The sequence below is a fragment of the Tupaia chinensis genome, unplaced genomic scaffold (genome assembly GCF_000334495.1).
Source record: "Tupaia chinensis unplaced genomic scaffold, TupChi_1.0 Scaffold000494_1, whole genome shotgun sequence".
NCBI lineage: Eukaryota > Metazoa > Chordata > Mammalia > Scandentia > Tupaiidae > Tupaia > Tupaia belangeri.
In genome coordinates, this window is record NW_006160006.1 from 4262923 (window position 1) to 4288580 (window position 25658).

The window sequence follows — 25658 nt, forward strand, 5'->3', positions numbered from 1 at the left end:
TGACCACACATTTGATTCAACTGGGCCAGTGAGATCTTTCAAAATCCTAGAAAGTTTATTTAGGTGTTTTCCTTTTCAAGATTTTATTATCATGTATATATTTTTGTTCTACTGAAATGCAGTCACTTTTGAAATTTATAAAAGAGGAAAATAATATCGTCTACCCTTATATAGCAGATAACATATTTGTAATACATTTTGAGCTCTTTGAATTAAAATCTATAGAAATGTTAAAGTATTGTTGTATCATTAGCATTTTGGCTAGAAACCTCTCCCTTCAGGCACATATGGGACTTTTTTATTTTTATGTATAAATTTGCATAACTGCTTCACTGTCTTTCGTAGGCTGAAGTCTTTCGACATTAACTGACAAATGTCCTGATCTAGTCATTAGTCTCCGCCGGGTTCAGTGGGTTGGAGACTTCTTGACGGGGATGTTTCCATATCCATTCAGACTCACTCTTTTTCTTCCACAGAGGCTCTTAATTAGTTAGTAGTGACTGTAGATTGACTTAATGAGTGCTTCCATTTTTAAAGAATAATTCAGACGGTTTTACTTGGCATTTAAAATAACTCCATGGCAGCATGAGATATTCAGGAAGAGCTTTCTTCAGAGGGCGGTCACCGATGTTACAGGAGATGCTCTGCACGGGCGGCGAGCGATTGGGCTGTGGCAGTTCGTGGTTGTGCATTTCCTTTGTAATTTCTAGTAACCTATATGTCCCGCTTCATCAACTACACTCGAATATCATGATCCCTACATGAACACTCCAGTCTCCAGACTCTCATCTGCTTGACTGTGAAGCTCCCCAAGTTCACTGGAATATTCATGAGTTCTGCTTGCTGGTCTTTGCCAGAACTCACTGGGCCAGGCCCCTGCCCAGGGACAAACAGGTCCATAGACAATGGGCCTGCTCCTGCTGTCCAGTGAGGACACCACTGTGACAGAATTACCAGAGCCTGGGTGTGATGGAGTTGGGGCTCTCGTCACCTTTGCTAAGTGTGAGAAATCTCATCCTCTGTCATCCACTCAGCTAAATCCCACAGCAAGTCTGACTAACCACTGGAGTGTTGTGGAGTCAAAGCAGGTGGCTCTTTCTGGTGACCCACAGGCAGTCCTCTTCTGAACAAAGTGTGCAGATGCCATTAGAGCCAGTACCTGTTGCATGCTGGACTCTGAGCTACCACTTTGCTTCAACTCTGGGGTCTTGTTTCAAGTGTACACAATCTACTAAACGCTATCCTCTCTGACAGCAAGTCCAATATCAGGAGTCCCTCATGCCCTGTCCCCAGGGCTGCTGCCAGGGCCTCTATCAAATTTGTCTTTGAATACTGAGATGGCCAATGTCCAAGTCTCGTTTTTACTGAGATTACTCTTTAAGTTTTCTATCTATTGGAGCCGAATGGTGACACAGGACTAAAACATGACACTCTTGAGGCAATCCTTATGGGAAGATCCCCAGTGTGAGTCTGAGGCCTCCTTGAATACATTTCATGTGTGCCCATGATGTGAGGCTGGCCCAGGCTGGGGGCACACTGCAGCATCAAAACAGGTAGGGGGTAGAGGAGAATGGAGGAGAAGGGACTGCGGTGTGACCATCCCCCCTCGGGGGTGATTTCTCGCTTTCTGTCTCTATGTCTCTCTCTATCTGGCGAGCGCACGCGCCCTATAGTGAAAAACCTCTCAAAAAAACAAAAACAAAAACAAAAACAAAAAACAGGTAGGGGGCTGTCTTTTTGTCTCTCTCTTTCAGAATAAACAAATAAACATAGAAAACTCTTTTATCAATGGGAGCCGAGAGAAACCCAACAATTCCATAGACAGAAGCATCTTATTCCAAGTTAGAATTCCCATTAATTTTGGATTTTGTTACACTAAATTTTGCTGGCATTAAAAAAATGACCACAAAATCTAGTAAATAACCAGTCTTAGTGTGAAAAGCTTCTTAAATGGCTGCGGGCAGCGTAGCTTCCCAAATCAGAGCCAGACTGCCAAGTTCCACATCCTTCCTGCTCGGTTTACTGCTAGTACGTCCTTGTGCTGGCTGTTTGTTATCCATTTCTGTCATAAAGCTATCAGCTTAAAACAACACCTATTTACTGCCTCACAGTTTCTCTGGGTCAGAAATCTGGGTGTGACTGAACTGGGTTCTCCGCCCTACCATCTTCCACAGGCCAGCCCAGGTGGTGGCCAGGACTCAGTGTCATGGAGGCCAGACTGCACATGGGGCCATTGCTAGGAGTTCACTGTCAGAGGATTTGATTCCTTGCAGGTTGGTAGGGAATTGGCTTCTTGCTATATTTCATTTATTTATTTTGATGGAATAATGTGTGGTTTTTTAACGTTAAGCTTCCATACATTTACCCATTGCAGATGATTCTAATATTTGCCCATGTAATTATGTCTAAGTGGCTCCAAATAATAAATTCATTTTCTTAACTTTGTTGCATCAAAATCAATTATGCTTGTCAAAATTGTCAAATCATGATCAAATATATGTGTAAACAGGCTGAAATATATTAATTTCAGCAAAAAGTGCATCAAATTTGTATTAATTACCAGCACCATGATCCTGTTAAACTTGTAAGTATATTAATCAAAACATTATTATATGACTGGTTATGTCACAGAAGGGTATAGGCAGTCTACACTTTAAAATAAACTCATTTACTTTTCCAAAATCCAGGGGAAAACAACCGCAGCAGCAAAAATAATAAAATTGTTTTGCCTCCAATTCACATTAGGTTACTTTTCTTTAATTTCACTAGTCTTTTTTTTTTTTTCCAATGTCAAAGAATGAGCCCTTGGGTGTTTCTAAACTTGAAAAGTAGTCGCGGACAGTATGTTTCGAACACTATGAAACTCCGCTGGCCATCCAAGAATGATTCACTCGTTTTCCAGCTGCCTGGGAACTGTGGGGGTGTGGGTTCTCCAACTCTCTCTTGATTATGTCCTTGGAAAAGAGTAGCAGGTGCCATGCCAACGTTCTCCTGATAGTCTCTGAATGCCAGATCATGCTTTATGTCCGTCTGTCAGTCTCATCTCTTAACAATGACGAATTCAGCCCAGTCATTAAATAATGCAAAGCTAGTGTTCACAGACGTGTGCCAGCAGGGTAAACATGTGCCCCACAGCCAGCACGCACTGTTTGTCCTTGGTCTCCTATCTCTGTGTCTACAGGGATGCTGGAGGCAGCAGCATGGCTACACTCATCCCTCCCCTGGAGTTCGAGTACAAATTCCCTGATGACTCACTTTGGTCAAACATTTCAATACCAATCTATTTCAGCTGCAAAATTACATGGACTGCAATTTAGGACTCACATTATAGTTTTTTTTTTTTTTTTAAATAAAATCCTGCCTGATCAATCACAAGTCTATGTTTCCCACATAGGTTGCTTTAATTAGCTGCTGCTGCTGCTGCTGCTGCTGCTGCTTCTCCTTTTTTTAAAGATTTTTCCTATAGGGTGCATGCACTCACTGGAGAGACAGGGAGAGACAGAAAGACAGGAAGTGAGAGCTCACCCCCCACTGGGGATGGCCATGCCACAATCTCATCTCCTCCATTCTCCTCTCAGGATTTTGGGCATGCATGCATTCGCGCCCAGGGTGAGTTGTAAGCCACTGGATCCGGGACTTGAACGGCAGGTGAGTACACAAGAGTCCAGCAACATAACCATTACGCCATCTGCTGGTCCCAATTAGCTACTTTTTCAATGTCACTGATTCACTCAGAGGCCTTTGAGTAAGCTTAACCTTAAAAAGCTAAACGAAATGGATTAATAAATTCAACCATCAAAATACTTCTTTGAAATCTTTACATTTTTATTTATATAATCTTGAAATAAAGTTGAGCAATTATATTGATACAAATGCATAATTTAATTCTGAGTAAAAATAAAGTATATCAATAAAATATGCATTTTACCTTTCTTCTCATTCTACATATATTAAAAATTCAAATGTAAATTTATATTCAAATTTTGTAGTAGACTAACTTCTAGAGCTAAGCTGAAGAACCTAAGACTCCAAATTTAAGATAGTAGGAAAAATAATATAGAAAGGTATTCATGGCTGTTACCATGTCCTACAATCATAATGGATACCAAAAATCACCCACTTATACAATCGCTTACTAATTAAGTTCAATAATCATCTGCCCATTGTTTGTCAGATGCCAATCATGGATCCCTTTGAGCATCGACTCCATAAGCCATTTACTAATATTGACGGTAGTTAGCGTTCAAATGCTTCATTTTACAGATAATGAAAATGAAACAGAATGGATGAAACTTGGCCCAAGGTCACAGGCGAAGAGATGCTAAACTGGAATTTAAACACAGGCAGCCTGGCTCATAAGCCCTGATGCTTCATTCAACACTAGGCTCTGCTGCTCTTAAACTAGACCTGACACACTTTCTGCCTCCCTCAGTCTCCTTCCTCTGTCTCTCTGTCTCTCTTCTCACCCTTTCTCTTCAGTTATATCAAGACATGGCACTTAGGATTTATTATTTTCTTTTGTTTCTTTATAGTTTTAGACTTTCCCTTTCTAATTTTCCTCTCAACCCTTTCCTGTTGCATGAAGCATCCCTAATTCCAGATCACGTTGATACCAGACACGTCACAGAGTCCTGACGCTGGGTGGGGCCTTCGTGTTCTGATCCCATTTATTCAAGTGGCCACTTGAGGCCTCCAGTGGTAAGAGGCATATGCAGCTCCCAGGACTGCCTACCAAGTTATCAGACATGAGCAGTCTGAGCGTCTTGCTAAAGAGGCTCATCATGTGTCCGCTTTGACAGTGTGTAGCAGCAGTTCATGTGTCATACAGGGACTGCTTCAGTCAGGACTCTGCAGTGACATCGCTAGAAAGCCATTTCACTTCCCAAAGGTGTGATTACATATGAGACTAAGTCATGTTTCTTTTCTAAATAAAGAGCAAGAGATACTACGATCCCCTAGGCATACTTATGTCAGTAACAAAAAATTTTTTTTCAGTGACTTGGTGGAAACAATTTTATCAATATTTTACACTGTGAAACTCCCCCCATCCCTTTTAAAAAAGAATTATTTATTTAATTTTATTTATTATAATTATTATTTTAAAAATTTGCTCTAGGGCACACATGCAAGAGAGTGAATGAAAAAGCAATTCACCAGGTCAAGGACTTGACCCATGGTTGGCCATGTGGGAGTCAAGGATCTCAATCACCATGCCACCTGCTGGTCTCCTCTCCCCTCTTTTTTTAAAGATGAGGTCTTATCCTCCTGCCTCAGCCTCTCAGCTGGGACTATAGGCTTGTACCATCTCAACCAGCTTTTTCAGACAAGATCTTGCTGTGTTGCCCAGGTCAGTCTTAAAATCCCCCTTGCTTCATCCTCCCCTAGATGCTGGGATAACAGGTGCACACAACTCATGGCTCATCAGGATCTTGGGCACTAGATGTATATGGTGTGTTTTCAGGCTTACCCAGGGATTCAAATCCATGGCTGGCCATATGGCTTACAGTGATGCAGTTCATTTTGCTACCAACTGCGCCACCAGGCTGGACTAAATTTTATTTTATGGAGGCAGATATCATAAACTTTGTCATTAGGTGAGGACTATGTAGTCAAACTTTGACTAGCATTTTGAATTTAGTTGGAAGTTCTTATATGTTAGGAATGAGAAGTGTTATCACTTATTGAAAGTGAACAGAAGAAAGAGGTTCAATATAATAATAAAATATTCCTTAATTATGGATTTTCATACGAGAGAGGAAATTGCTTTTCATACACATCAAAGACTTCACACTTATCTTTTAAAAATAGAGTATATTAAATTAATTATCACATACAAGAAATGCTTTACTTGTTCCTGGAAGCAGTTTAATCATTCTGTGTTGATTTAACCCTTAACAAATTACAGAGTCGGGAAAGATTTCTGAAACAAGAAACAAGTATACCCTGAAGGACAAATATTTTCATACTCGATTATATCAAATTAACAAATTTCTATACTAAAAACATGCTAAAACCAACATTAAGACTTAAAACTTGCTAATTCATATAAAGTCCTGAGAACCTTGTCTGGCATGTTGCATGGACTTGAAATATGTTATAGTTATCAGGTGTTTGTTGGCGATGGAACCAGAAATGTACATGATAGATAAGCAAAACCCTATCTCCAGTAATATTGAATTGAACCATGCATGCAGAAAAGTATGCAATTCGTAAGTATACTGTTTAGTGAATTCCTACAAGGGGGGCCCACCTGCCTGGACCAAGAAAGGGAGCATCATTGGGGGTCAGGGCCCCTTGTGCCTCTGCCCGGTTTTCTGCCTCCTACACCTGGAGGGGGCCTCTATCTTAACACCGAGCTGTACAGTCTGATTTTGCTTGCAATTTGAATTCTACATAAATGGAATCGTATAGGTTGTATTTGCATCCATTTTGTATTCTGTGTATAAATTTACCACAAATGTAGCAAATTAAAACAACACAGATTTATTATCCTGCATTTTCCAAGGGCCAGGAGCCCTGCCTGGCATGGATTCTCTACTCAGGGTCTTGTACACTTGAAATCTATCAGAATTACAGGCTCCGAAGACACTGTGTATTGGATGTTGTCAGCGCTGGGGGTAGGGGTGGAGTGGACAGACTACTTTTCTTTTAGTTCATGTATTTCCAGAGCACAGGAACCAGATTTACTGCTGCTGGAGAGAATCATTCCTTCAGACTCATCACTGAAGGCAGTAGCTGCATGAAACTTTTGGATGCTTCCTTCAAAAAGGTGACTGTATTTTGTGTAAGAGAAGAATGAGTTTGGATGCCTATTTGGTGGCAAGAAATGCAGAGAGTAGCAGAGATGGCAACTGTCCATCAAAGATCCATGCTCCCCTTGGTACGGCACAGCCATGGCTCAGCCAGAGACCCCATTTCCCAGTTTGCATTGCATCCATGTGGCCTACAGCTATTTTTCACCCATGGAACAATGGAGAACAAGTTGCGTGTCATTTTGGGCAGAGAAAGAGGGAGGCATATGCTTTATTTACTCTTGATCTTCCATCAGTTAAAAGCAGAATATCCCCAAGTCCTAGGTGAGGGAAGAAACAAGAATGAAGAAGTCTGGGACATGCCTTACCACTGTGAGGAAGGATGACTTTGGAATCACCATGAGAAAGGATGTCTTTGAAATCTCCCCAAATTCACAATTCTTGTAAGTAAGAAATTGATATTTATTATTATGAGGGGACTTCAAAAATTTCCAGAAAATTGGAAGTAAAGTACAAGTTTGTTTTGGTATAAAACAAACAAACAAAAAACCCCTTGAAATCTATGCATAGTCTTCTCATAATATACATTACTTTTTGAAGACCCCTTCATATGCCAAGCCACTGATATTCGGAAGGTTAGTTGGCTAAAACAGTGTTGCCCCAACTAATATAGTATGCAACAGGAGAGTCCAGGCAGGCATTTACAGATGAACCTAGAGCTCAGAGGAGACTCAGTGCAAGAGACGCAAATGCAAAAGGTAACATGTAAAGTGTTTTAAAAGGTGTGCAACTAGATACCACTTCAGAGTGGGTAGAGATAAGAACTACAATCAAGGTTCAGCTTGGAGAACTCCAGTGTTGGGGGTTAGTCAAAGAAGCTGAAAACTGCAAAGAATCCTGAAAGAGTCTGTGGAAGAGAAGATTAAAGGAAAAACAAGAGAAAGTTGAGTCCTAGAAGCAGAATAAATGACTTCAAGCAACAGAGAATGGCCAGTGATGTCCAGGACTTCTGAGAGCTCTGATGAGCCAGGACTAATGAGGAGTGCATTGAATTTAATCACTTGGAAAACTGAAACTTTGACAAAAACAATGTCAGTAACAGTGATGGAAAGAGAAGCTCAACTTGAGTAGTTCAAGAATAAATAGGAAAGGAGGAGATGAAAAAGGGAAAGGGAACAGGAAGAGGGGATGGAGGCCAAGCAAGGACGTGGAGTCAGGGAGATCTTGTTGAGAAGGCATGCATGTGCTAAGGACAGACGGTCCAATGGACAGGAACAAGTTACAGGAGAGAGAGAGGAAGGAGACAGGACCCAGCTTACAGACGGGCTGGTTTCTCTGCGGACCACAAACGCTTCTTCCTTTATAGCAGGAAGTAAGCATAAACATGGAAGCACGTGTGTCCGCTGATTTATTATGTCTGGTTTTGAGTACTTTCACAATAAAATGTGAAGAGAGGTCATCACTATAGGGAGTGAAGAAAGGGGTACAACAAGTTTGAGAAAAATGTTAAAAATAGTAATTTCATAAAGGGCAAAAATGAAACTTCTTGCCAAACATAAAAATAATTCTGGACACTTCTGAGTATCAGTTTAAAGGCGTTAGTTATGATATTTATAGCATATCCAATTAATCACGTCATGTGACTATAGCCATGTGTCACTGAACAGGGATATGTTCTGAGAAATGCAGTTAGGTGACTTTGTCATGTGTAGATGTCGTAGGATGCATGTAACTCAGCCTAGACAGCATTGCCTATGACACACCCAGGCTGTGTGGATAACCTACATGCACCTCTGACACACCATCGTATGCACAGCCCACGGCCGACCCAGGAACCACTATGTGGTGTGTGGCTGTCCTGTAAGGATCTGATGTGGATGGAGTAAAGATAGCTACTTTAACAAAGAATAGGAACTTGTTTTTTTCTTTCTAGAGTACACAAGAGAGAGAAAGCAAAAGATTTTGGGGTTTTAACATGAAAATGATATGATGATCTCTGACCACAGTAAAAAGGATACTGAAGAAAGGAGGAGGTAGTATTGTTAAAAGGCAGACTGGTGGAGATCAAAGAACTCGGGCAGCTGGCACTAGTAGAGTAATTGAATTGGCAGAAGCTACCAGAGCTAGGTGAATGGGTCAGACTGTGAAGTGCTTGAAACAGAAATTTCTGTGACGGTACAGTTAGTGGTAGTGACAGGGTCTAGGAAGAGTGGAACCATGGCAATGCTGGCAACAATGAGGAGAGACCCGAACACAGTGAGATCAAAGAACTGAGAGGCCAAAACGGTCACTCAGAATGATCACTGGGAGAGAGGAGGATTTCAGGTCTCTGTGCATAAAAGAGGATGAGATAGAAACTGGTTCTTGACAGAAAGGAAGAAGGCTGGAGGGTGGTATATCAATGCAGACACGCCTCAAAGAAGCTATGGTTTCTGCAGAAGGTTAAGAAGGTCTGGAACTGATCCTGCTTCTGGGCCTCAAGGTCCTGATACATATACAGCGGAGAATGAGACACACTTTGCATCGTGAGATTGTCCTTCACAGATCTTGAATTAAAACTAAACAGGAGGGGATACAATTTGAATATTGACCAAATAATTTTCCTCTGAAAAGTCTTTGTATTGGACCCTGTGGTCCTTTCCCAGGGTCAGGGCTGCTTGCAAGAATGTATCTCAAAGAATGGATGCTACCATTGAAACAGAAAATAGAATTTTTTTCTTTTTGCATTACAATATATTTTACAAACTTTCCCATGCAAACTACCTTGAAAAAAGAGTTTGATTTTTTTTTTTTTATGCTAAAGAGTGAATTCATACAATGAGAGAGTGGCAGAGAGAGAGAAGAGACAAAGCACACCACAACCCTTTCTTCCCTTCTCCATCCTATCACGATCCTGGGCATGTGCATGAGCATCTGGCATGTTTTCATAAACAGCTGGGTCAGGACCTGAGCCCTGGTCAGCCATGTGAAATCCAGTTTCCTTGGCATAGCACCTAAGCACTGTGATATGGGGCCAGCCCTCAAAACACTACGATTTGAATACCCTGAGTATCTCAGATCACCATCACCACCACCACCACCATGTAGAAAAGTTATGGTAATGTAAGAGTCTCATTTTTGCCTTAAACTTGGTAATGATTTTCCTAAGTGGGGGCTTTTATTTCTGGCAATTAAGTATTTAAGTGTTCTGAGAAATCTTTCCAGTATAGCATATATAAAATGGTAGTGTATTTTTGAAGCATTCTTTTTTTCGAGAAAGGAACAAGAAAAATTCTCATATAATAATAACAAAGCAAAAATTCATAGGGCACATAAGAGTTAAAGGTAGCAGTTGCTTTGGGTCTGTCAATGTCTTCCTTCCTTCCTGTCCTACTTTTTCTGAATCTTGTGAATTTTGCAGACTGGATCTCTCCTCTTTCTTTTTCTGTGTCTCCTGGTCTCTTTTGGCCTGTATCTTCTATCTAGGTGATGGGCTCGTGCCCTACCTTCGCGGCTAAGCTCCTCAGCACCCATGGTGCTCTGCCATTCCAGACCATCCAAACCCCCTCCAGTTTCCACCGAGTCTGTTTTACCCTTCCACAATGAAATATATATATATATATATATGTATATATATAATATTTCTAGTAGTGTCATAAGTCACTCTTGCCCGTTGCTTATTGAAGTGCCTTCTGTTAATTCCTTTATTGTTTTTTCTTTCTTACAGATAGTGTCACCAGGTTGTGATCCTCCTGTCTCAGCTTCTCAAGTCTTTGGGATTACAGGCATGTGCCCTCCTGTCTGGCCTTCAGGTTAAGCCAGGATCAAACTTGGACCTCCCGTGTAGTCTCAGCCTGTAAAGCTGAACTTAGCACCTTGTGCCTCTGCGTGGGCCGTTACGAACTCCTTCTATCTGTCCCAATATTCTGCCGTTGCCTAGACGTGTGGTCTTGCTACGTATATTCAATACACTGAAGGCTTTTGCGCTGTTCCCACTCTTTTGAGTATGTATCTCAGGGTACTTGTCTTTAATTCAAGTGTTCCTTATATGTGAAAGTTTTATATTTTTATATCCAGCAAGCAGAAAGGGTTATGCATTATTATGCGTAGGAGTACATTTTTAGAAATACCCTTGTCTTATTTTCATTGATAATATTTCCAGTACACTGGGAATTTGTTGTGTTTTGTATAATTAACAATGATACAGCAATAGCTTCCTATTTACATTCTGAATTTCTATTTTTTGTATAATCATCATATTAATAACTTTCAAAATATTGGGTTGTCAGAAAAGTCACAATGCATCTTTACACAGAAAAACAGAAAAAAATATGTCATGACTTTTCCAACAACCTAATAGTAAAACTTTAGACTGTAACTGCAGTCAGCTAAAGCCCAAGAATAGAATCCTATAATGAATGGAACCTGGCTGAAATGGATTGTGAAAGTACAGGTCTCCTGCATCTGAAGAGGATTCCCCATGGTGAAGCGGGAGAGAAGGAATCGAATAGATAAACTTTCTCTAGTTTCTAAAGTGTATGGTAGGCTGTTGGAGGCTGAGTTACCAAGAAACCACTCAGAGGCTTTCAGATTTCCTTTGCAAATTCAGAAAGATCAGAGGAGCAGGGTCTTGCTGTTGCTATGCTCCTGCCTCCCTGCTGAGGCGCTGGGACTGCAGACCTGTGCCTCTGAGCTGGCTTGTTAGGGTGGGCTAGGGACATGACCTCCTGTAAGGTCCCAATTGCAGTGTCTCTGCAGGGTGCTCCACGGCTGCACTAGGGCAGGTTCACCAACAATCTTATTCACTAGGTTTCTAAGTTATTTCAGTAATCAGCCGGGATCTATTTGAAGATGATTGATATATGCAAGTAGGTAGTCAAATACGTTCACTAACAAATGTAACTTGATAAGGTAATGTTGTTTAAACAGTTACAAACATAAAATGATCTTAAAAGTGGTTATTAAAATTTGCTAGTCCTACAAATGAGTAATTAGGTGATCTTAAATGCTTAAGAAAGTGTAAAGATTTAAAAATTGTGAATTTAACAGGTTGATCGATCTTCTGAAGCTTCTCTTCTCATTGGTGCCCTCCCATTAACAATGCTAAGCGTGATGCTTTTAATAATACTGACGTGCAAGCAAAGCTGTAACTCTGTTTTCCATTAAATGTTGTATGCTCAGGGAATATCTACCTGGAGGATCTCTTTCTGAAAACAGAACCATTATCTCTTGTAATAAAAAAAGGATTATTTATAATATTTTCTATATATCTAATCTAAATCAAACAGTTCGTATTGCTTTAGAATATAATAAAACGATAAAGAGTGCCTTAAAACAAACACCATTAAGCTTAAAGAAACAGAAACAATCTAAGTATCATCTGTCAAAGAATCAAAGATACACATTCTTCTTTAATTATCTCTTGTTATTTTCATCACTCTTAAGAAAGTTTTAAAGAGCAGATAAAACATAGTATGTCAGCACTGGCATAGGACAATGCTGGGCGATCAGTGAATAGCTTTACCATGTTGAAGAAACAGCTGAACAACTTCCAAATTTCTATTTCTCCCCATTTATTCAGATTTATTAGTACTTCTTTAAATTTTCCCATACACATACTGTAGAAAGATAACTACAAGATCTTATTCCAGAAAAATAATGAATTATTATAAAAATATTGTAAACCTAATTTTGTACAGATTTATGGCATACAAACCTTCAGACATTATTTGAAGCCACGATGACGAATAATTCCCATAGCCAATCTAGTCCTTTTTCAACCTGACTTAACTGTATTACTTGCATCCTTACTCTCAAATATTTTCCTTCAGTTAAAAATTTCCCAGAATTTTGGAGGCGACTCCTCCACCCCACTGATGTTAGTAAGAACCCGGACGGAATACTATGCTTAGCTTGAGATTGCACATTTTCAGAAGAACACTAAAAATCTGGAGAACACTTTTTTTTTTTTGGAGAGGTGTTTTTCCATAGGTCGCGTGCGCTCACCAGACAGACAGAGAGAGACAGTGAGACAGAAAGCAAGAAATCACCCCCCCAGGGGAGATAGCCACACCCTTCTCCATTCTCCTCTCGGGATCTTAGGCACACATGCACACATGCCTGGCGTGAGTTTAAGCCGGGACGCGAACCATGGTCGACTACATGGGAGTCCAGCAACATAGCCATTACGCTAACTGCTGGTCCCTGGAGAACACTTTTTCATCTTATTCATTCTCTTGTGCGTGCATCAAATACTTCCTGAACATCTACATGGTGCAGGGAACATTAAAGGCAATGGGGACGGAGGGGAGGCATCCTTCCTGTTCAGGAGTTCGGAATCTCTATTTGAGGCAATGTGGGAAGGCTGGGGCGACCTCTGCACATGCATGATCACTGAAGTTCCTACCAAAGTTTGTGTGACTGTGAAACTGAACAGAGCAGCTGTGCACTGTCAGACTAACCTGTCACCTGCAGAGCTTCCTCAGCCACAGAATTTCCAGAAAGCTATATTCAACTCCGTGGCCTATTTTGCAGTAACCAGTTCCCCTGGCATAACCTTTGCTGCACTAGCCAGAACTTGTTCCTGCAAAGAAAGCTACTAAAAGAAATGTCGTACTTTAGATGCCAACTAGGGCACTCGGGTGAGCATTGAAACGGACGTGTTATAAAAACTAGTTGATTTAGACCCCTAGTTTCTGCCGAAACAATAGGCTTGTATCCCATTTCTGGACTGGACTTTAATACTTTCATTGCTATGTGGCTGAAATTCCAGATTACTAAGACTAAAAAAATGGTTTTACTCTCTGTGGTCCTATTGGGGAAAAAGTATTTTCAGTAACTTCAATCCTAACTTAGAACGAGACGTTCTGGGCAAAAATAAAATAAAATCTACTTGAATCCCAGGAGAGCTGCCAAACAGCAGATCCGTGAGACTGAGATCGTGGGGATAATGGAAGTGCAGGGGTAAAGCCAGGGTCTGCCAGTTCTGAAGTAACTACTGGGACTTTGAAGCTGAAAGTTTGTAGTCTTGGGAAGTTATGTGACAGAAGACCTGAGCTTTAGGGATTACAAGGCTGTGGCCAGCCACAGCAGTGATGCCATACCTTGTGGCGCTGAGGCCTGTGGGAAGTTTCTAGGTTGACAGCGTGAAGTCTCCCAGTACATGATGGCCACCTGCGGGTGCCTGTGGTCCTGGGCTGAGGCTGGGGTGCATCATGGCGGGAAGACCCTGTCGAGCTCCTATCTCTTTTTCTATGATGAAATAAATAATTTTTCTCTCATGAAATAAATAATTTAAAAAATGTAGCCCTCTTTTTTGTTGTTGTTTAATAAGTAAATACACAATCTCTCTGTAGGAAAATAGCACCATTTGGAGATTCAGTCACATATAACTTCTGACAATAAAAAGAAAAGCAGGGGCCAGTGACATAGCAGCAGAACACAGTGATCCACGAGGCGATCCTTGACAGGAAGGGCCCACTCTGACCGCAGCCCTCTGTGAGCATGCTGGCCACCATCTGAACTGGCTGGGGCCGGGGTGGGTCATGACACTGGGACTCTGTTGGGAGTTCTCTCCTTCTGCATCTCTCCCTCATGGGATAAATAAGTGACTATGGCCCTGCAATCTGGTGGTTAAGAGAGCTGGATGCCACATGTCCAATTATGGTTTGAATCATGGTCCCAGAGGCATGAAAAACATGCTGAACACACGTGTTCATGCCCCAAATCCCAGAGGAACGGAAAAATGGAGACAGCACTGCTTTGTGATTACCCCATTGAGGGGTGCTTCCTCCCCTCCCTTCTGCGCTCTGTCTCTCCATTTCTCTCTCCAGTGAACATGTACACTCTCTGGCAGGAAAGAGAGAAAGAAAAGAAAAGAGAAAGAAATGTAACCAGGTATAAAGACAACAATATTTGACCAAACACTGAGAGAAAAGTAATCGAGAGATTCAGATAATGTAATTATTAGACATGAGCATTGAAATAACTGTGATTAATACATCCAAGGAGGGGGCCAGCAGGTGAAGTAGTGGTTAAGGTGTTGGATCCCACATGGCCAGTTCTGCAGTCTGAGTCCCAGACCCAGTGGCTTGAAAACCACACTAGGTGTGTGTGTGTGCACATGCCCCAAATTCCTAGAGGGGGATGGAGGATAAAGGACTGCAGGGTGGCTATCCCCCCCGGAGGGTGATTTCTCACTTTCCCTCTCTCTCTGCCTCTCTCTGTCTCTAGTGATCGCACATACCCTACTGCAAAAAACTAAAAAAGAAAAAAACATATATATATATATATACACACACACACACACACACACACACACACACACACACACATACACACACACATATATACGTGTGTGTGTGTGTGTATATATATATATATTTTTTCAAGGAGCCGAAATAGCATGGCCAGATTGCTGAGAACTGTAAACTACAAAGAAAAAGCAAATAAAATTTTGAACTGAAAAATACAATCACCAAAATAACTTAATGCATGGGTCTAATAACAAGTAAAACTGAAAAGAGAATGAATGAGTTGAAATATAGGTCAGGAAAAAAAAATGTCCAGACGGAAATAGGAGGTACAAAAAGGTGGAAAATACATGTAGGAGGCAAAAAACACACGTGAGGTAGTGAAGGGTTTGTCGCATGTGAAGCCGCAGCGTTAGAGAGGGAGGGCGGGGCCACAGGCAGGGCGATGTTTGAAGAGATAAGGCCTGCACGTCCCAAGCTCATCATCACGTGAGGAAATCACAAACATCCCCTTGTGACTCTGGGAGGGATTGGCCGTGGGTGGGTAAGAGCCACAATTGTAGTAAAAACTGCCATGTTGTGTCTCCATACAGAGACATACGCTCCCACTCTCCAGGGAAAAGGTGTAGCAGAATCTTACACCAAGTAGGGAAGGGCATTTCACTCCAGTCCTTTCTAGACTTTCTGTCTCACATCAGGGGTGGGGGGTAAATGCTAAAGTACTTTTGGAAAGGGAACAGCTCAGAACACATGTTAACTAAAAGATTGAAATTTATTCAAAAACTGGTATTTCGAGTGCTTTCCCTCTGCACACTGACCACGTACCAATAGCGCCCCCCACCCCACACATGGTGACAGTGGGTCACTGCTGCAAGAACTGGGACACCAGACTATCTAGGAAGTAGCATGCAGGGAAGCCCAAAGCCTGTAATGAAGATGGATACAAGAACACCGGAGGGTTGTGACGCCTTTGGTCCTCACAGCTACAAAGGACTATAAAACTTCACACTGAAGACCAATTTACCTGTCTTATTATTTGATACATTATGTCTCACTTTAAACAAAAATATTAAAAGGCATGCTAAAAGGCAAAAGAAAAAAAAAAAAGGCAAGAAAAACCAGAAAACAGTCCAGAGAGATAAAACAAGTAGCAAAGGTAGATTTAGATATGACAAAGATGTTGAAATTATGAGACAAAATTTGAAATGCAATGGTTGGGCCAGACAGTGGCACAGTGGTAATGAAACTGGACCCTGGAAAAGGTCTAATCTTCGTGTATTGAGACCTCCTATAAATGCAATTATGTATACCTATGAGTAGGGTCAGCTGAGACTTCAGTGGATTGTGGTTGAAAAGCCTGTTGCAGGTGCCTGCCCCTCTCTTAAGGGAAAAGATTAAAAAATACATAAATTTTAAAATGTTGTATAAATGCTAAAATACTATGATTAATATATTAAATTCTTTAGAAGAAAGTAGACAACAAGCAAGAACAGATGAATGTTAGAAGAGAGATGGAAACTCTAAAAAAGACACAAAATGGTATGTAAGAGTTTAAATCAGATCACTATAAAAGAAATGAAAAAATGCATTTGATGGGGTTCTTGGTAGACCGAACAAGGAAAGGTCAATGCATTTGAAAAAGGATTGACAGATGTTTCCCAAAATTAAGTGCAAACAGGAGGAAAATTGTTTTTTTAATTACAAAAATAGAACATTCAAGAATTGTGCGACAATTTCAAAAGACTTTTAATACATGTAATTGGAATACAAATAGAGAAGAAAGAGAATAGAACAGAGGAAATACTGAAGAAGCAATGACTAAGGACTTTCCAAAGGCACTGAGTGAGAGGAAAATCAAAAGTCCAGAAAGCACGCACACACCAACACTTTGGGCATGTCCACCCAGTGGGGTATGTGTGATAATCCACTGAGTACCAACAATGTTTCAGAACTTTCATTTACGTTTATTTTTTAGTGAGTTTTTTTTTTTTTTTTTTGTGAGGGGGAGGATGGACAGGGTTTACAAATCTTAAATACAGGATTGGCCCCAATGCCCTCATTCTATCCTTAGATTAATTGTGGTTTCCCTAAAACAAGAAATCTAGGGATGGAATGATGGTTCCACAGCAAAGAGTACAGCACGTGTCCTAGCACACTGAAGAAAGTGTGACCTATGTGGATTTATGGCTTCCATGATGTGGTTTAAAGTAAAGTAGCTCTAACAATGTGAACAAATGGCTTAAAAAGACTACTGCAAAGAAACCAGAGTTTGATAATAATAGTAAAACAAGTAAGCAAGCAATAAGACAACCGAGCTGAACATCTTGGCTCCTAGCACGCTCTCTTGTTAGCTGTATTCCAAGAGGAAAACCAGGGTGTGCTATTCAGATCAACATGTTTAAATGATCAGGAGACTCTCTTTGCAACATTCACTCACAGCCACAATCACTTATGTCTTACTCTTAAAGTTTTTTTTTTAATTTTTAAAATTTTTATTATAGGCCTATGAATCTAAAACTCCTTTAGTGTATGCTGCGTATTGTCTACCTTATGCTTTTGTAATGCTTCTTTTTCAGCTGTCACAGTCATTAAAATGAGATCTCAAAATAAGCTTAATTGGCTGTAAAAAATAGAATGGAGAAATGGGAGTAGTGCCTGAATTTTTGTTAATATACTCTGGTTAATACTGTTCCGGTTTATTTATAAAATACATATCTTTAAATAACATATAGAAATATTAGAGGTACAATTACATTTTGAGGTGACCTCAAAATAAAATGAGAAAACTCTTAATTTAGAACCTCATCTTTAATTTGTTGTATCACATGGTCTTAACACAATATTTTCAAAATAATAAAGCACATGCATTAACACTGCTCTCACTACATTATTAAAACTAATATATTTTATGTTAATTAGTTCGACTTAGTCATTCATAATATATACATATTTCAAAACATGTACAATATTCAAATTTTATTTGTCAATTAAAAATAATTAAGTTATAAAAAATATCTGCCTAAAAAGCGTGAAATATATGCAATTGTTTCATGACTTCAATATTAGAACAGAAACAGAATTGATTTTTATTGCAATTATAATTAACTTAAAATCCCAACATGGCTATGAAAAATTACTGTTTCTTTTAAATTATCCTTGAAAAAGGGCTTACTAATTTGATTAAACATTTTGAAAATCTAATGTGTTCAATAAGAACAAAACAGATTTGTACCATTAAAAGTTTGCATTGGTTTTAAATTTAAGTTGTTAATAATACGTTCTATTGCATCTAAGGTTGCTCCTAACATTCACCATGTTCTAATTTTGATTTGTGTAGTGAATGCTAATGCACTTAATATAATTCCAAGGTTGTGTATTTACACAACTAATGAAACAGTAAAGCTGCATACTTTTGGGATACATGCTTCCAAATAATTTTCTGATGAGGTGCACATACATGTAATAATAATAATATTATAATAATAATATAATAACTTAAAGATCACTGGGAGTCATCACACCACCTTCCAGCCCAGTCTCACAGTCTGCTGGAAATCTAGTATGGTTTTAAACTCCTCACCTTATGAAGAAGGTGCTGGCTGCACAGCCGAAAACATTACTCTCACTGAACCAGCAAGGAAATATTCAGATGGCACTTCCCCATTGTGAAGTGAAGAATGGGCAGAGGTCCTGGGGATACTACCCTGATCTGGAGGCGTGAGTCAGAAGTGCTGAGAAGCAGGTTCACCCTGTGATCCCTGAAAATACTGCAATGCTCTTGTCTAATTCCATCAGAGCATGAGGTTGTCTCTGACCAAAAAATCTCCAGGGCCAATTAGGCCCAAGTGCCTTTTCCTTACTCTATCATTCACGTATGACCTTCCCAACGAAACAGGCGGTAAATTGCCATCACATTTAATTCAGAAAATTCAACGAGAAATGACCTTCACATAATTGAATTTGGTATCTAGAGGAGAATGAAGTGTTTCCTCTAAGAATTTCCCCTCAATCATCTGTAAAGCTCAGCAAAGCAGTGTGAAAACAATTTTCTGTGATCCAGCAAACCAACCAACCACAAAACATCTGTTTTTATTGCTTCCTTCTCAAATTGGAAATGGTGACAGCTGCTACATTCTAATTGGCTATTTCATGAAACTATTCAACTATTGATTGACCTGTTTAACTTTCATATTGCATTATTAAAAAGAACACATTTTTCTTGGAAACGCAAAATCAATTTTGGTAACTTCAAGGTTGAATTATGGGCGGCAAACAGAAATACTCGAAGTTGGCCTCTAAGCTATAATTTAGAAAAAGGGGGAAATAAACCTTGGCTTCAGACAGAACTGAAATGAACCAAAACTACAGTATAAGAAATGTGCTGGAAAGGCGTTACCTTTCAGCCACTCTGAGTCACGGCGATGCCAAAACCACTTGCAGTTTCTTCCCTGAAGCCTTTCTGCCTGCTAGTCCTGCCCTACTAGGTTACAGCCTGTCCTTCTGCACTAGAGAGCCACACGGGTGGCCGGCTCTCCCAGCAGTAAACCTCATCCTTAGGGAGTATTTTAAATTATGTAGAGATTCTGAAGCAGTACAAGCCAAGGTAGTCCTGAGATGTGCAGGGAGAATGAAAAGACAACATTTAATTGGGCCAAAAGTGTAACAGTTACAGGAGCAGACTTGACAAAGTTCATGAAAAAACAAAATTCAAGTATGAGTTTATTTAGGTGCAAAAATACTTTGAAATCCAAACATAGTTTTTTTCATAGTATGCTTTTTCAGTAAATTACTGAAGACCCATTCTCATAATAATGGACACAGAATGTGATGAGATGGGGTTGACAAAAGGTATAATGTGGTTACTAGAACACCGAGGGGAGCAGGGCAGGCCTGGTACCCTAGTGGTGAAGGGCGCTGAATCGCACATGGCATACCAGCCAGATCCTGGCTCCGGCAGTTTGAAAAACACACCTAGTGCATGTGCGTGTATGCCCAGATGGGAGAGAGGAATGGAGGCAAAAGGATCACAGCATCTTTCTCTCTGGCGAACGCACGCACCCTCTGGCAATTCAGTACAAAGAGTTAAGCAAAGGTGGTTGCAGAACATCAGTTGGGTCTAGCAGTTGGGTCCATCTCAGACACCCCTATTTGCTCGAAACCCTAAGCCTACTAGAAACACTGCCAGGGAAGGCACAGTCCCTCAAACCTCCCCCCACAGAGTAGCCTGATCTGGAGGGAGCAGGAGGAGGCCCCCCGACCTTCACTCGCCAGACTCTCATACTAGGCCTTTGGACTCATATGGGACAGACATGCCAGGGAGTATGTAGAACAGTGACGCATAATGAAGAGTGAAGGGAATCTAGGCTGGTGTTCCAAGCGGGGCATTTTAAGCAAGAACCAGAAGAGATCAGTAACATGGCATCTCTGTGGGTGTCAGAACCAGGTCTTTCACTTTGCAGCAGTCCGTGCCTTTGCTTGAGTTGCGTTCTGCTCTCAGAGAGGCATACTTTTCTGGGAGGTTCTGTGGGGTTCATGGTCCTGGCCATGTAAAAGTGTGCTGTAGTGGGGAGCCTCTGTAGGCTTTGCCGGGAGAAAGCTGGAAAATCTGGGGGCTGTGACTAAGCAACCGGTATTCTGACTACAGGGGACACATCCTGTGTGACCTAAAAAGCAGCTTTCCTCTCGTCTTCTGTCCCCTGCTGTCCTGTTAAACCTGCCCAATAGGAACAATCCTTCAGCTCAGTCCCTCTCACTTTTCTTCTATTTGGGTAAGTAAAACATATTTTATTGCTGTTGTGAAAATAAACTGAAAACCAATCAAATTAGAGTTAAAGGCAAGGAGGGCCAGTTCCATAGCCCAGTGGTAAGGGAGTCAGATCCCACATGGCTGACCCCAGTGGCTTGATAAACACAGTTGTTCATGTGTGTGTGTGCTCCGAATACTGACAGGAGGCAGAGATGAAGAGAGGATTGCAGTGTGACCACACCCTACTCAGGGGTGTTTTTTTTTTAATCTCTGTTTGGTTAGCGCATGTGCCTTCTGGCACTTAACAAATTAAGAAAGGGAAAAGATAAGTTGGTGATTCGACCATTCAGTTTCCAATGAGTTGACTATTTTCAAAATTGACCTGCTACAGTTATTCACTGTATAATGACATTTAGGTCATAAGAAACTGCATATATAAGATTATAGTGGAGTTAAAAATTCCTGTTGCCTAGTGACATCATTGTCTTATTTTATTGTTTTTTTTTTTTGTTTGTTTGTTTGTTTGTTTTGCCAGACAGCACATGTGCTTGCCAGAAAGAGAGAAGAAAAATGAGAAATCACCCCCCGGCGGGGATGGTTCACCACAATCCCTTCTTCTCCATTCTCCTCTGGGGATCTTGGGCACACACACACTTGATCCAGCATGATTTTCAAGCCACTGGGTCCAGGACTCAAACCACAGTTGGCATACGGGAGTCCCCCGCCTTAACCACCACGCCAAATGCTGGCCTGACAGCACAGCCTCATAATGTCACAGTGCAGTGTATTACTCAGTGTCTAGGCACATCAGTTGTATCAAAGTATAGCTTATACGATTATCTACAGTACATGAAATGTGAGAACGACAATAAGCGCCTATGGTACCACTTTATGGATCCACTATATGATACTTTTTATCCCTATTTTAGAATGCACTCCTATATATTAAAAAAAATTGACTGTAGAACAGTATGCCACATTAGGCTGGAAGCAGTCTCACTGTCCTGTTTAGAGCATCTCTTTTTTTTTTGGAGAGATTTTCGCTATAGGGCACATGCGCTCACCAGACAGACAGAGACATTAGAGACAGAAAGCGAGAAATCACCCCCTAAGGGAGGTCACCCCACAATCCCTTCTTCTCCATTCTCCTCTCGGGATCTTGGGCACGCACGCACACGCAGCCAGCATGAGTTTTAAGCCACCGGGATGCGAACTGCGGTAAACTACGTGGGAGTCCAGTGACATAGCCATTACGCTAACTGCTGGTTCCCTAGAGCATCTCTTAATTGCATCATTTTCTCTTGTTCCTGCTTTAATATCAAGTCATTTTGTTCATTGGGGCTCTTCCAGTGGACAGGATGTAGAGGTGGAAGACAGTGATATTGGTGATCCTGACTCTGTGTAAGCCTGGGCTAATATATGCGTTTACGTCTGTTTTTCTTTTTTTTTAAGCTTAAAATAATAAATAGGAACATGCTTATAGAATAAGGATATAAGGGGGGACCAGCAGTTGGCGTTATGACTGGACTCCCATGTGGTCAACTGCAGTTTGAGTCCTGGACCCGGTGGCTTAAACTCACGCTGGGTGCGTGTGCATGTGTGCCCAAGATCCCAAGAGGAGGATGGAGGAGAGGGGATTGCGATGTAGCCATCCCCCTCAGGGGATGATTTCTCGCTTTCTGTCTCTCTGTCTTTCTGGTGAGTGCATGCACCCTATAGCAAAAACCTCTTTAAAACAAAAAGAAAGAAAACTAAATTTAGGACATTTTGATGCATTCACACACTTAGAAAAAGTACCAACTGTGAAATAGTGACCTATTTCAAAGATAGGTCATTGTGGACCATTCTGCTCCACAAACAAAAATATGTTATCTGAAACCAACAGCCTTTAAAAAATATCATCAGATTAATTTAATCTGAAAAAGCAACTGAGGCATTATCTGTACCTTTATCTATGAGGCATCTTCTTTACTGCATTATCCTATAAAGATTTATTATTTCCTTTGCTTCATTCTTCCAGTCAAAAATCTTCATAAAATTTGTATGGTTCTGGGCACTGACAAAAAAAAATCTGTATATTAGAGAAAGATCTTGGATTCATGAAACTTGATGTTATGGAAAAACGGAGACAATAAACAAGTGAATAAATACAATTTCACGTGAAGGTAAGCAATATTGAACAACAACCAAAAAAAAAATCAGTAAACTATAAGCTAATTACTGGTGTCAGGAGTACTCTTAGCTTGTGTGGTCTGGAGAGCTTTTCCTGGAATGTAATATTTGAGCAGAGACTTGAGTACCAAGGAAAGGATTCTGACTACTCTTCCTTCTTATGGTTCTTTCCAAACGACAAACATCAGTCTTGCTGTAATAGGTCACTGTCATCCAGTGATTGTGGGCTGCTCCTTACATCCTGATCCTGCATGGCATAAGACAAACATCTTAGGCTGTCGAGACAGTCATGATGTATTTTTCTATGAAAAAATGCATCACAGCTTTCCCGATGTCCCAATATAAAAAAGCCTTCTTTTAAAAATATTTATTTTATTTTATTTTTTATTATTCTAAAATTTGACCAGAGAGAGAAAGGGAAGGTGAGAAAGCAAGTCATCAGGTCCGGAACTCAAACTGCCACCAGCCATATGGGAGTCAACGCCTTAACCACCATGCCACCTGCCAGCCACAAGAGTAAAGCCTTCTATCTATGTTATATTCAGGCATTCTTTTCTGTTGACTCTGAGTCTTTTGGAGACAGACTTGTGCTTTTAACCAGTTACTAACATAAGAATTTCAAAACCCACCTGTAGTCTCTAAGTCCCTACCTTCAGGTGTCCCACCTTTTGGGGACGGACCAATGTAAAAGCCCCATATGTTGATTTACAATTTTGATTGTGCCACCTGCTCTGAGAACCTAATGAAAGAACCATTGCACCAAAGCACTTGGAAACACTTTCTCTGGGCTACTAGGGATTATGTTTCCAGGTGGTGTCCATCATATTTATATTGAGAATAAACCCTTTTAATTATTATACAGAGCCTGGTCATTTCTGATGACAGAGTGTAAGCCACGCTAATATGAAAAGAGAAGGCGAAGCGAAAGTACACATACATACACTTAGTGGAAGTGAGATCAAGACCAGTGAGCATTACACAAGGGAGGCGAAAACGACAGCAGGAAGAGGTGAGGGAGGTAAGGAGCAGTCAAATCAGGTGGCACTTTGAAAACCAAATTAAGGACTTGGAATTTTATTGCTTGACTACAGATATTTGTGGTTTTAAGCAAGAAATGACATGATCTTACTTGCTCTCTTTCAATCGAAGTTCTCCTACATTCAATTTAACAAGTTCATGGTTCTCTTTAAAGGCCCAGCTCAATTATCACACGTATTGTCAAGCCTTCCATCATGTTGGGTCATGTCCGTGGCCCTAGGTAACCAGCTTTCCTCAGGTGACTTCTTCCCTTTGGTTTAATTCCAATCTAAGGCAAGTCTTGAACACTGTCTTATGCTGTTTATTCTGGCAGCCTCTTACAAGACAGACAGTGGGAGCAGTGGCATGGCCGCACACAGCTGAGGGGGCCATGGTCCTGAAATTGGGAAGGAGCCATCTGGAAACCGTCTTCAGAGTAGAGATCCTTTCCCTTTTCTGATTTTTTAAAAAAACAATTTTATTTCTTGAGAGAGAGATCTTCACGACAGGATCTCCGAACACTGAGAGCCCGTTTCCTCGACCCTTTAGCCAATCAGCATCTTGGACTCTGGCACACCTGGCCTGTTTGTACTCAGGGTCAGAAGGAAGTCTGCCCAAGTGCGTTCCAGCACTGCAGATCAGTGCCCACCGCCTGTGCCACTGTAGGTGTGCTCCTCCCTCTTCCTCTTACCTGTATTCAGTCGGGCTAAATGACCAGGTGTTACATCCGCAAGGCGACTTTAAAGCTGTTTTCGTAAGGGTGAACTTGGTTTTAAAGTTCACGGAGGTTGCAAATGTGTGGAGCAGGCCTTGTCTCTCCGAAACCCTTGGACTGGTGTTGGAAGGCCTCAGGCCAGCCTATGCCATGCGGCCAGTGACGTGTTGTATAGGCCCAGCCACATGCCCCAGTGGGCTTTTTTTTTTTTTTCTTTTTGGAGTTTTTTATTTTTCCTCTCTCTATAGTGTGCTTGTGCTGACCAGAAGGACAGAGACAGAGAGACAGAAAGCGAGAAATCACCCCCCAGGGGCATGGCCACGCTGCAGTCCCTTCTTCATTCTCCTCTCGGGATCTCGGGCACGCATGCACATGCGCCCTGAGTGAGTTAATGCCACCGGGTCCAGGGCCCGAACTGTGGTCGACTACATGGGAGTCCAGCGACAAAGCCATTACGCCAACTGCTGGTCCCCGGGGTGGGTTTTACCGGAGAGCCAGGTGGGTTTCTGGGCCAACTGGAACCCACCCGGCAGGTTGCCCATGTCTGTAATACTACTTAACTGGGCGGCTGAGGCAAAAGGTTCAGGTCGAGGCAAGATCTTGTCAAAAATAACTATTGCTACTCTTTACCTTCTCCCTCTCTCTTGCAAACGAAAATCTAATGAAGTCTAATAGAAACCAGAAAGACGCGGCCCTCTCCCTCAGTCCTAAGGACCTCCTCTTGCCCTCCTCAGCATCGGGACTAGCTGCTGCCCGGGGTAAGCTGGCGTCCTCGGCCCGGCCTGTCTTCCAGGCTTGTCAGCTCCGTTACTGAAGACGCAGCCCACAGCGTGAACGGGGGCTGCTCTCGGGCTGTGCCCCCGATCAACTGCGCCAAGATCGTTAGACTGGACCGAGGAACTGCCGGGGTCTTTCCAGCCCCCCGAGTCAATGCCGACGCAGGGCCCGGCGCTGGCCCAGCGGGTCCCCGGGGCCGGGCCCGTCCTCTAGCTGCGCCTCCGGCTGAACCCAGCAGGCGGGCGCGG

The 25658-nt window shown here is 41.5% G+C and overlaps 1 long non-coding RNA gene across 1 annotated transcript in view; it reads right to left on the minus strand.

Annotated features, from left to right (window-relative positions):
- The window catches only part of LOC102476381 (uncharacterized), a 63826-nt gene extending 38950 nt beyond the window's left edge, over window positions 1-24876 (minus strand). Inside the window, exons 1-2 of the long non-coding RNA XR_335697.3 lie at window positions 24610-24876; window positions 22676-22785 (exon numbers count right to left, since the gene is read on the minus strand). This is a non-coding gene — a long non-coding RNA (uncharacterized LOC102476381). The remainder of the gene's footprint in view (window positions 1-22675; window positions 22786-24609) is intronic.
- Between the last annotated feature and the right edge of the window lie 782 nt (window positions 24877-25658).